Raw genomic sequence first — 12900 nt, 5'->3', positions numbered from 1 at the left:
ATGGCATCTCAATAATAATGATAACAATAATTGGTTTTTACAAAAAATTGTTCATGACAATCTCATTAGGTTGGCAGTGCAACCATGTATTTATTTGATTTATTATTACTAAATTTAAAGGTGAGGAAGGAAGCACAGTTTGAATGCCTTTAGTGATGTTCCTGTGGTGACAAAAGTAGTTAAGTGTCTGTCTGATGTGGTTGTCAAGCTTAGGTCTCTAGATTCCCAAGTACAGCACTCTTTAGTCTACCTCAGGCAGTTGGATCTCAGGGGCAGGAGGAGATGGATGGTTCTCCACAGCAGTACAATCAGGGTACAGCTCTTGGTCTTAGGAAAAGGTCAGTCCACCCTCTGCCTTGGCCTTTAAGTAACAGTGCTGGCTTGGTCTTATAAGAGTATGGCAGCTCTGTAGAGTTAAGACAGGTGCTGCCAAATGCAGCAGAGGATTAAGTCACTTGCCTAATTTAGGCATCAATTTAGAGCCTAAAGGGCATTAAAGATCATCTCTCCTAACCCTGTAATTTAATGAACAAAGAAAGTGAAGTTAATTGACTTTTCCGAAGTTATGTAGGTCATAATGGCAGATACAAAATTTGAACTCATATCCCATGGCTTGTCCTCATACTTAATAACTTCTTGTCTTTCTCTTCACCCCTTTCTCTGTTTTGATTTTTAGGTTTAATCCCTTGGCTGAATCCCTTTTGTTTTCTAATTCTTTCTGTCCTTATCCCTATCAAATACCAAAAAATGAAACTTAACAGCCAGAGTTTAATGTTATGAGTAACTAAGTAGGGGTTGGTTCTAAGAAGTAAAAGCCTCAAGTAACTAATGTCAGTAATGGCAATGTCTAAACAAATGCCCCTATTGGGGAAGATATAATGAAAAACTGAGCAGTAGAAATTTAAGAATAGGAAATGATCTCATGGGGACACATGCAACTCAAATAGAACACTTCAGAATGTACAGAGCACCTTGCAAGCATTATTTCATTCAAGACTCACAGCAGCAACATTGGGAGATAGGTCCTGAAATTATTATTTTCCCTACCTTAAAGTTGAGGAAACTTAAGCTCTGAGAAGTTAAGCATGACCAGAGACCCTGGTCACACAGCTAGTAAATATTTGAGGCAGGATTTGAACTCAGGAGGACTTCCTTTTGCCAAATTCGGCACTCTAGATACAATGCCTTACAAGTATTATCTCTACTTTTAGACAAGGAAACTGAGGTTTCAGGGATAAGTGACTTGCCCAAGGTTACATAACAAGTTAATGATGGAAATAGTACTTAAATCTCAGTCTCCTAGGAGCACTTATTGTTGTCTTTCCAGTGTGTCATGCTATCTACTAAATATTTCTTTTAGCTCTTTGCCCCTCTAAGCTGTGTACATCAAACTTAACTCCATAATATGTTCCTTTAAAGGTAAGAGTGAGGAAACTAACAATATATTTGAGTATTAAGTCATTTCTACTTGGAGAAAAAAGTTCACTTTTTCATGAATAGTCTCCATTTACTGAGAGGTAATGGGCTAGGGGTAAATCAAAGAACTGGCACTGGATTTAGAAACAGCTGGGTTTAAATCCTATCTGTGACAAATACAAGAGAAAAAGAAATAGTTGTTCGGGGAGTGAGAGGAAGGAGAGCAAGAGAGAGACAGACAGACAAAGACAGCCAGAGTCAGACAGAGAGAGAGTTGTAGAATAATTGATAACTCTATTGATAAGAGTTTTCTACACCCATGAAATCACAGTCCTGGACAAAGCATAACAATCAAAAAAACCCCTACAGATTCACTATCCAATCCTTTAGCTCTTCTTCCTATGTCGATGAGATTTAATGCTGTGGAGGCAGAACTAACAAGATTTAGCAACTGATTGAGTATGTAGGGCGAGGGAGAGTGTGGAAGTCAAGGATAATGGCAAGACTGCAGCCTAGGAGACTGAAAGGACAGTGGTGCCTTCAAAAGAAGTAGGGACCTTTATGACATGCTCCTACTGCCCGCTATCAGCTTTATAATAAGTCAGTCTCCTAATCAGTGAGTTTTTATTGAGTACCTACTATGTGCCAAGCTCTGTGTTAAGTATTGGGGATACAAAAAAAATAAGTCAGTCTCCTAATCAGTGAGTTTTTATTGAGTACCTACTATGTGCCAAGCTCTGTGTTAAGTATTGGGGATACAAAAAAAGGGGGAAAAAATTCCTGTGTTCAAGGAGTCACAGTCTTTATAAAAGAATTTTACTGTGACATTTTTGTTCAAAATTTTTAAAATTGAAATTAAAGGTTTTTCATGCAAAGTTTGCTTTGGAAATTAGCTTCAAAATATGTTGCAAATAAAAGACATTTATATTGTGCTTTCATTTTATTCTCATTAGTTTTATGCTCCTATGAATTGTAGAAAATTGTCGACTGATCATGTAAAAGATATAATTCATCTTTCATTACAGAAGACTATAGGTTTGTTGGATTTTAATGTTTTGTGTCAAATTGAATCATGTATCACTCTAATTATTTAAAAAAATACAGTACATTGGCAGTTTCTAGATTAGCATTTTAGTCATAATCACTTGTTCATTTGCTGTAATAAATAACCACTGTGTGATTTCAGATGAATATGATGTTTCTCAAAGTACTATACTTCTTTTTGCTTCATGAAAAGAAAGAAGAACTCTTATAGCCTTAAGCCACCACGGTCTTCTTCATCTTTCAGAAGGTGTGTTAGAAAAATCTGGATTCAGATCACTCCCACACTCTTGCTAGTAGTAAGACCTTGTGCAAATCACTTAACTATTTTGAGAGTCTGTTTCCTCACCTGTCAAATGGGGAATGAAAACTGTGGTGGATCCCCCAGTGTTGTTGAAAATTTTAAGTGAGATAATTTATGTAAACCACTTCAAAAATCTCAGTTACAAAGAAATAACATAGATATTAATTTTTGAAAAGACACATTTTACATAGGTTGTTTTTGCATCCTTTCCCTTTTATATTGCTTTTAAAAGTTAGGCAGAGTTACCATTAATGATATTATATATTAGTATCAAGTTAGCTTTATACTTGAACTAAATTCAGTTACTCAAAAGGTCTAGGTGGTCTTGTGAGGACAGTTGATCTGCTCTTAGAGATGTAAAAGTGGTTTATTTAAAGCCAAAAGATGAAGGGAATAAAATGTTCTTATAAAATTGACTACTTTTTTTAGACAGTGGAAAATTTATTGTATCTATTCTTGAAAATAACCTTGGGTAGGTTCACTGAATAGTGTCATTTTAGATAACTTGTATCACTAATGGGATTTGTATGGATGGAAAAAAGGGAAAGCATCAGTTAACTCCTTACTAGAATCTTGTTTTCCTGGTTTGAGGATAGAATCAAATAAAAGTCGAATTTCAGAACATTCCATTCATTAGGACTAGAAAGAAGATATGACTGTGTGAAAAAAAGGATTCCTGCCCCACCAATTCAATCTTAATCAGAAAAAGTATAGGGAAAACTAATAGAAAGATTGTGGGGATTGCATAGTTTATGGCATAGAATATCTACTTTCCAGCCCTGGAGACAGTAATTTTCCAAACTGGATAATCTAATTATAAATTTAACACATACTACTTCTGAAAAATACTTCAGATAGCTGAAGTGAGGTCAGTGTGCCAGTGAACTTTTTGGGAAAGATGTAATCAGTGGCATTCTCTATATAAGACACTATGGTATTCATTCTCAAATCACCTTTTATTTTCACTCATAAGGACTATAGATCTTTCAGAAATTTAGTGTGATGGCCACTAACCCATGGTACAGGGTTGAATTTAGTTCAGTAAATACTTATTAAATGCTATGGGTATATAGAGAACTGTGCCAAGGAAATAGACTCATTCTGTTTGGCCCCAAAGCAGAGAGGAGCAGTGGGAATAGAGAAGAAAAAACTGAATTTGTGAGATAGTAAATAAAATTCGTAGTATTTTGTAATTAATGGATCATGAGAAGTGATGTGATAAAAGAATTACAGATAACAGAAAAGCGTCAAGCACGGGAGACCAATTTTACCATTGGAAGAAATAGTGAAATCAAGAGGGCAGGTCTAGAGGAGAAAGGTGATAAACTTGAATTTGGAAATGGGATGACTGCTGAAGCAAAGTCCTGAAGATCAAGGTTTGGAAGGAGACACATCACAAGTAATGGGGTTAATGGAATGGACCAATACAGCTGGGAAAATGGGGGAAATAAGCAATGATAATCAAGTTTTAAAAAGTTATTTGTTTATTTTTAACTTTTAAAAAAAATTTTTGAGTTCTAAATTCCCTCCCTCCCTGTAGTTCCACCTTCCTTGAGAAGGCAAGCAACATGAAATCAATTGTACATATGAAATCATGTAGAACATTTGTCCATATTAGCCATGTCACAAAAAAAAGGCAAGAAAAATAAAGTGAGAAAATAATACTTCAGTTTGCTCTCAGAGTTCATCAGTTCTCTTTCTGAAGGCAGTTAGCATTTTTCACCATATATTCTTTAGAAATGTCTTGAATTATTATATGGAGCAGAGTAGGTATTAAGTCTTTCAAAGTTGATCATTATTACACTATTGCTATTACTATAACAGTGATCTGGTTCTGTTTACTTCACCCTGCGTCAGTTCATATAGGTCTTCTCAGATTTTTCTGAAACCATTCCCTCATCATTTCTTATAGCACAATAGTATAGCATCACAATCATATACCACAACTTGTTCAGATGTTCTCCAATTGATGGACATTCCCTCAGTTTCAAAGTCTTTGCCACCATAAAAAGAGCTACTTTAACTATAAATATAACTATAAATAATTTTCTACATATAATTCATTTTCCTCTTTCTTTGATATCTTTGAGATGAAACCTAGTAGTGGTATTGCGGGAGCATAGTTTTATAACCTTTTGGGCACAGTTCCAAATTGTTCTCCAGAATGATTTGACTAGTTTACAGTTCCATCAACAGTTCATTAGTGTACTTATTTTCCTATATCCTCACCATCGTTTGTCATTTGTGATAAGTGTGAGGTAGTACCTCAGATTTGTTTTAATTTGCATTTCTCTGGACAAGAGTAAGTTAGAGTGCTTTCATATGACTATAAATAGCTTTGATTTCTTTTTCTGAATACTATCTGTTCATTTCCTTTGTTGTTGTTGTTCAGTTGTTTCCATTGTGTCTGATTCTTTGTAACCCTATTTTGGGGTTTTCTTGACAAAGATACTGGAGTGATTTGCCATTTCTTCTCCAGCTCATTTTACAGATGAGGAAACTTAAATAAACAGGGTTAAGTGACTAGCCCCAAGACACACAGCTAGTAAGTATCTGAGGCCAGATTTGAACTTAGGAAGATGAGTCTCCTGACTCCAAGCCTTGCATTCTTTTCACTGTACCACCTGGTTGCCCTTCATATGTTTTGACCATTTGTCAATTTAGAAATGACTATTTTTTTTTATAAATTTGACATAGTTCTCAATATATTTGAGAAATCAGATATTTATCGGAGAAACTTGCAAAAATTTTATATTACTTCATTGTCTGTGATATCTTTTATTAAAATGTAGTTTCTTGATTATCTCCTAAATTTAGATATATTTTTGCTTTTAGGGTAACTGGGTAGCACAGTGAATAGTGTGCTGGGCCTAAAGTCAGGAAACTCAACTTTCTGAGTTCAAATCTAGCCTCAGGCACTTATTAGCTATGTGACCTGGACAAGTCACTACTTAACCCTGTTTGCCACAGTTCCTAATCTGTAAAATTAGTTGGGGAAGGAAATGGCAAGCCATTCCAGTATCTTTACCAGGAAAACCTCAAATATAGTCACAGAGTTATACGTGCTTGAAAACAACTAAAAAACCACTTTTTTTTGCTTTTGCTTTAAGTTCATAATTGCTACCCTTGCCTGTTTTGATGATGCTGAAGCAATAGATTCAGTTCCAGCCCCTTATTTGAATTCTGCATATGTGTCTTTTTCAAGTGTGTATCTTGTAAACAATATATTGTTGGATTTTGGTTTATGATTCATTCTGTTTGCTGTTTCTGTTTTGTGGGTGAGTTTATCCCATTCACATTCACTAACTGTATTTATCCTCATCCTGTCTTCTCTCCTCCTCCTCCTCCTCCTCCTCCTCCTCCTCCTCCTCCTCCTCCTCCTCCTCCTCCTCCTCCTCCTCCTTCTTCTTCTTCTCTCTCTCTCTCTCTCTCTCTCTCTCTCTCTCTCTCTCTCTCTCTCTCTCTCTCTCTCTCTCTCTCTCCTCAAAAGTCTGTTTTGCTTTTAACCACACCCTTCCTTGATAGACTATCTCTTTATCACATACCCCCCTCATAAGTTCTCTTATTCCCTTCCCCTTCTACTTCTTGTTGGGTAAGAAAGATTGCTACACCCAACTCTGTGTGTTTGTGCGTGTGTGTGTGTGTGTGTGTGTGTGTGTGTGTGTGTGTATTCTCTCTTTGAACTAATTCTGATGAGAGTGAGGTTCAAGGTTTGACTGCTACCTCCCACCCCAATTTTCCCTTCCTTACATATTTCTTTCGTTTGAGAAATTTTCCCCATTCTTCTCCCTCCTCCTTGTGCATTCCTCTTTCATATCCCTTCATTTTCTTTAGATCATCTAAATATAATTGATTCTTAGTGCCTTCTCTTTATTTAGATTTTTTTCTAATTGCCCTAATAATGATAAAGTTCTTAGTAGTTACATATATAATCTATCATATAGGAATATAAACATTTTAACCTTATTGAGTCTCTTATGATTTTTCTTCCATGTTTAACTTTTTATGTTTCTCTTGAGTCTTGTATTTGAAAGTCAGATTTTCCATTCAGTTCTGGTCTTTTTATTAGGAAAGCATGAAAGTCCTCTACTTCATTAAATTTTTCCCCAAAACTTATTATACTGAATTTTTCTGGGTAGGTTATTCTTGATTGTAATCCTAGCTCCTTTACCTTCCAGAATATCATATTCTAAGCCCTCCACCCTTTTAACATGGTAGCTGCTAAATCTTATGTGATTTTTACTATGGCTTCATGAGATTTGAATTCTTTCTTTCTTGCTAATTGTAATGTTTTCTCCTTGACCTATGAGCTCTGGAATTTGGTGAAATATTCCTCAGAGTTTGAATTTTGAGCTCTCTTTCAAGAGATGATCAGTAGATTCTTTCAATTTCTATTTTACCCTCTAAATTTAAACTATCAGGGCAATTTCCCTTTATAATTTTGTGAAATATGATGTCTAAGCTCTTTTTTATCATGGTTTTAAATTATCCTTTCTTGATCTAATTTCCAGGTCATTTATTTTCAATGAGATACCTCATATTTTCTTCTATTTTTTTCATTATTTTGACTTTATTTGTTTCTTGATGTCTCATGGAATCATTAGCTTCCACTTGTCCAATTTAATTTTTAAAGAATCATTTTCTTCTGTTAGATATTGTAATTCTTTTTCCATTTGACCTAGTTTGCTTTTTAAGAAGTTCTTTTTTTCAGTGAAATTTTGTGCCTCTTTTACCGCTTGGCCAATTCTGTTATTCTTACGTTTTCTTGACTTGGGACTTTATGTTACACTTTGGCTCTGCTCACCTAGGGGTGGGGAGGCCCTGTCATAAGCTTCAGGCTTTTTCATGTTTCTGTTTTCAGAGCTAGTTCTAGGGGTCTGCAAATTTTTGGTTTTTCCAAGGTGGTGTGATCCAAAAAGAGGTGTAGTCACTGTTCTACTGGTCTGTGTTGTGGTATTGACTCAGAATGGGATCTTGCTTTCCCACAGCCACAAGTGCTAATGCTCCAGTCCTGCTTTGGAACTGCAACTAAGGCCCCTATTCATTTGTGGCTGACCGTACCCTGGAACTGCAACCCAGAGCTACTTATGAACAATAGAATTGCCAAACAACAACAGGTCTTACACCCAGTGCTACCAAAGAGTCCCCTCTAATCTCTTTCTGACCAGCTTTCCGATCCCTTTCCCATCTCTGTGCTGAGAGCTTCAAAGCTGCTGGTGCAGGTGTCACTTTCACCTCTGAGGACCACAGCTGGAGCTTCCACTTCCTGAGCTCCAGACCAGCCCTGACCCTGATGTCACAGACCTCTCCTGCTAACCTGTCTTAGACTGGAAAAAAGTCTCACCCTGACTTTTTGCTGGCTGTGCCACTCAAGAATTCCATTTAAGGCATTATTTGAAGTTGTTTAGAGGGGAATGTTGGGAGAGACCAACTGGGTCACTGCTTCTGCTCCACCATATTGCAGTAATGAAGTTAGGAGGAGTGGAGGAAGAGGGCAGAGTCCCATCAGATGGCCTCAGTCTGGGAGGCTGAATAATCTAGGAGAAGGGTTGAGAGCGCAGTTTATTAAAGGCTTTTGGAAATTCTTTAATACTTTAAGAAGGTATATGATGTTCTAAGACACTTATCTCAAACTCTTCAAAAAGACTTTAAAATAGAAAAAGGTAGGAATTACTAGAAGATGTTTCTACTGCAATTCCTCTAATCTCTTTACCTTCTTTTCTGCCTCAGCAATTCTCTAGAATGTAATGTAGTCTCTTCTTTTGAAATGGATTTGATGAGGGTACTTAGCTCAAGGGAATCCACATTACAGCAGAATGCCTGTTTCTTGCTCCTAGCACTTGAAATGTCCCAACCCTTTGCCCCAGAGAGGAGGGGGACGTATGTCTAGAAACAAAAAACTCCTTGATTCCAGGTCTCCTCTGTCCTGCCTACTTCACCCAGGTCTGTAGGTGGGTGCTTTGGTGCTTGTCTTCTGGGAACCCACCTTGAAGAAAGATACCAGCTTTGAATGGGCATAGAAGAGGCAAGTGCTCTACTGTTTTTCATAGATGAAAGTATATGCATTGCATTATATACCACTAATTTGAACTTCCCCTTTATTAACTTTCCTTCCTTCCACTTCACCCTCCCTCCCACATTTGTCCTCTGTTATACTACTAATATGCTTAGGTTTTGGTTATCATTTTAGAAGGTGCCTCTCTGGATGGATCTGATGTGTGTCATTATGATTGTTAAACAAAGAATTCCTGGACGTATCTCCTGTATGCTTTTCCTCTGCCCGCTGAGCTATCTTTAATATAATAAATTTTATTCAGCAGAAAGTCAAAACTATAATCCACTTTAGTTGCATAAGTCTTCAGAAACAATAATACTATTTAAAAACTCATTGGCCTCCTTCCATTAAATACTTAAAGTGTTTACACTGGAAAAGGTACATGGGTACATATCCATCCTTTGTCTTTTTAACATTCCCTTCACTGATTGCATTTGATTATTTTCTCCTCTAAAGCAGAGATTATTAACTATTTTTGTTTCATGAACTGCTTTGGCAGTCTAGCGTAGCCCATCCAGTGGTGGGGAAGCTGCAGCCTCGAGGCCACATGTGGCCTTCCAGGTCTTCGGGTGTGGCCTTTTGACAGAACCAATTCTTTTATTAAGGGGATTTATTCTGTGAAATTTGGATTCAAACAAAGCACCACACTTGAGGACCTAGAGGGTCACATGTGGCCTCAAGGCCACAGCTTCCCCATCTCTGCTAGACCCTATCTGAAAAAAAAAATTTTTTTTAATCATAATTGAAGGAAAGGCCAAATTTCAGATAGAGGTTAGTGAAAATATGGAGATTTTTTTTTCTTCTTTCAAGAGCACAAATCTCCCTTGAAATCTATCCACTAAGCTCTTGGGGCGATCTGTGGGCCTTAGGTTAAGAACCTCTGCAATCCCACTCCTGTAGGCCATTTTGAGTGAGATAGTGTCACTGTATCAGAGAGAGAAGAAGCGGGAGGCAATGATACCTTTTTAGTATCTGAGCTCAGACATAAGGAAATAGTACTTTGCAAACAGGTTATACTGGTACAACACGGTTTTTAAAAAAGCAAACAAAAACTAATGCTGGCTGGCTGTGGTTGGATTTTTTAAGTTATTGTGAAAAGAAATTTCTTTTAAAAATAATCTTCTGGGGCAGCTAGGTGGCTGGATAGGGAACCAGTCCTGGAGTCAGAAGGACCTGAGTTCAAATTTGACCTCAAATATTTGACACTTACTAGCTTTGTGACCCTGGACAAGTTGCTTAACCCCGATTCCCTTGCCAAGAAAAAAAAAAGCTTCTAGGTAGGATGGCTAGAAAGCATATTTTAAATGGCAATGACTTCTTCTTTGTCACTTTATTTTATTCTCAAGTCACTCATTTGGGGAATAGTATCTAAACTCATTTTATTCTGAGATTTGAATTAGTCTTTAGAGTTAGCTGCCCAGGATCACACAGGCAGTAACTGGAAGAGCAGATATTTGAATCTACATTCTCTGACTTTTTTCCCCCATAATAGCACACAGCTTCCAAATATAGGGTCAGATTGGCCTCTCTCCACAGGGTAGGCCATTAAACAGATTCTCCTCATGCCAATCTCTGAGCAAGTTCCCGTGACAGGAAGACACTCATTTTGCTCCTCCCCACCTCACATCTCTTCAGCTCAGACTCATAATTTTGAAAACCAGATTCTTTTCCAGTCCACTGGGCAAGTGCTTCTTACCCTGCTTTAAATTTATCATAAGCTCACAAGATTTGTACAGCTACATGTTCATAGGTTATGATACACCTTTATATTTCTCCTCAGGACTTACCTGTTACAGCAGAAAAAAAAGTATTCTTTGGGGAAGTTCAAAACATAGATGTGAATCCCAGGTCTGACATTTAATACTCTGGGCTTATGTGTCCTTATCTGTATTTTTTTTTAACAGAAAGGTTGTCGGTTGTGGTAGTGCACACCTGTAGTTTCAACTACCAGGGAAGGTTGAATGTGGTAGATCTCCTGCACTATGGTGTTCTGAGCTATAGTGGGCTAAACCCAACAGGTGTCCTCACTAAGCCAGACTCCAGTATCGTGTGGAAGATTTGCAGGGGATGGAATGGGTTGCCTAAAGAGGGGCAAACAAGCCCCAGTCAGAAACAAAGTAATCATCAGGTGGGCAAATTATAGGCAGGCAGGGAGACCCAGTCTAGATGCCCCACCCAGATGGATAGATAGATGGATAGATAGATAAAATCAAATAAATGAAGAGGTTGGATTATATGGTGTCTAAGGCTCCTTCTAGCACGAAATCTAGGAAGCTCCATTTATCTGCACTGCCCACTTTTGATAACCTCTCCAGATTAATCAATCTGCCACAGTGCCTGGCACAAATCAAGCACTTAATAAATGTTTGTTGAATGATCCAATCTTCATTTTCTTCCTCTGCATTTGCAACAAAAGTATTACAGTTCTTCACATAAGCAGATCACCCTGATAAAATTTCAAGTTTGTGCTGTGAGTACATGTGAATATAATCTGAATAGCTTGGGGGTGGGAGGGAGAGTAGTGAACACAGTGTACTTCTACTGTAAGTCCTGTTATTGAAATAGGCTTGGTGAGGACGGGCAGAATCCAGGTAAGTTCTTAGCACAGCCTCATAGCTTACTCTGTTAATCAGCCTGATTTTTTATGTATATACAGACCCTCTCTTGTTGTCACTCCCTCTGAAAAGGAAATAAAAGTTGAAAAGGGGGTAATTGATTTAGGACAGAAGACAGTTCTGCTGTGGGACTCTGAAGAGTGTAGAGCATAAAATCCAGGAGGTGGTCTGTCAGCTCCATGAGGGCCTGGACAGCTTTTCATTGCTGTCTGTATTCCTGGGCCCTGGCATTGTGCTTCTAGTTAGTAGACTATTGGTAAATGTCTGTTGAATTGAACTGACAAATCATGGTCTCCTTGTTACCAGCAGTCTAACGGAAATGGAAGGAACTTGTTCCTTTCTCAAAGTTATATTTAATGTCAGGGCTTTTGAACCTGTGGCCAGTCATTCTGTCTGTGGATCAATCCATGACGTGTTTCTGTCCCAATGTGATTGTTTTCCAGTCAGTTTTTACTATGCAGAATGCACGAATTCAATGAATCTGCAAATAGAAACCGTGTACTTTCTCAGTCCAAGGATTGAGAGTCCCAGGATTTTTCTTTCTGTCAGAATTGAACTAGAAGAGGCAGCTGGTGCTTAGTGCATGGAGCGTTGCTCCTGGAGTCAGGAAGATCCAAGTTCAGCTTGTGAGTCAGACACTTGCTACTTGTCTTACTTAGAGAAAGTCGCTTCTGTTTGTCTCAGTTTCGTTGACTGTAAAATGAGGATAATAACAGCATCTAAATCACAGTTATGAGGATCAAGATAGTAATTGTAAAATGTTTAGCACAGTGCCTGACACTATCTAAATTGTTATTCCCTTCCTCTTCCCCCCCCCCCGAGAAAATCTCTGCCTCCTTCCATCCTTTTAATCAAGGTGAATCATTCATCTGCCTTTCGGTAACAAGTTTGTATAGATTCCCAACAGTGTTAATTTATGGAGAGTTGCATCTCACTTGAAATGGTGACTAATGAAAACTTCATCCGTGCTTTCTTGTAGTTAGGCTGTTTCAGTCATGTCTGACTCTTCATTACCCCATTTAGGAGTTTTATTGGTAGTTACTGGAGTGGTTTGCCATTTCCTTCTATTTATTATTATTATTATTATTATTTACAGATGACGAACTGAGGCAGAGTTAGTTAAGTGACTTGCCCAGGTTCACACAACTAGTAAGTAAGTGTCTGAGGCCGGATTTGAGTTCATGATGATGAGTCTTCCCAATTCCAAATCTAGGGCTTTATCCACTGTGCCACCTATTAAGCTTTTTTTTTTTTAGGGGGGGGTGAGGCAGTCTGGCTTAAGTGGTTTGCCCAAGGTCACACAGATAGTAAGTGTCAAGTGTCTGAGGCCAAATTTGAACTCAGGTCCTTCCGATTCCAAGGCTGGAGCTTTATCTACTGCACCATCTAGCTGCCCCCCATTAAGCTTTTAAAGGCATGACTCAATAATATGATTTATGGCAAGAAGTCCCTCCTTCAGAGATCAACAA

The 12900-nt window shown here is 37.9% G+C and overlaps 1 protein-coding gene across 7 annotated transcripts in view; it reads left to right on the top strand.

The window, feature by feature from the left end:
• PLCB4 (phospholipase C beta 4) overlaps positions 1-12900 on the top strand; it is a 461946-nt gene that overhangs the window by 267428 nt on the left and 181618 nt on the right. The window lies entirely within an intron of this gene.

This window comes from Phascolarctos cinereus, unplaced genomic scaffold (genome assembly GCF_003287225.1).
Source record: "Phascolarctos cinereus isolate Bilbo 61053 unplaced genomic scaffold, phaCin_HiC Scaffold_2;HRSCAF=192, whole genome shotgun sequence".
Taxonomy (NCBI): domain Eukaryota; kingdom Metazoa; phylum Chordata; class Mammalia; order Diprotodontia; family Phascolarctidae; genus Phascolarctos; species Phascolarctos cinereus.
Note: the sequence above shows the minus strand (reverse complement) of the source record. Positions and strands in the feature narration are given on the sequence as shown.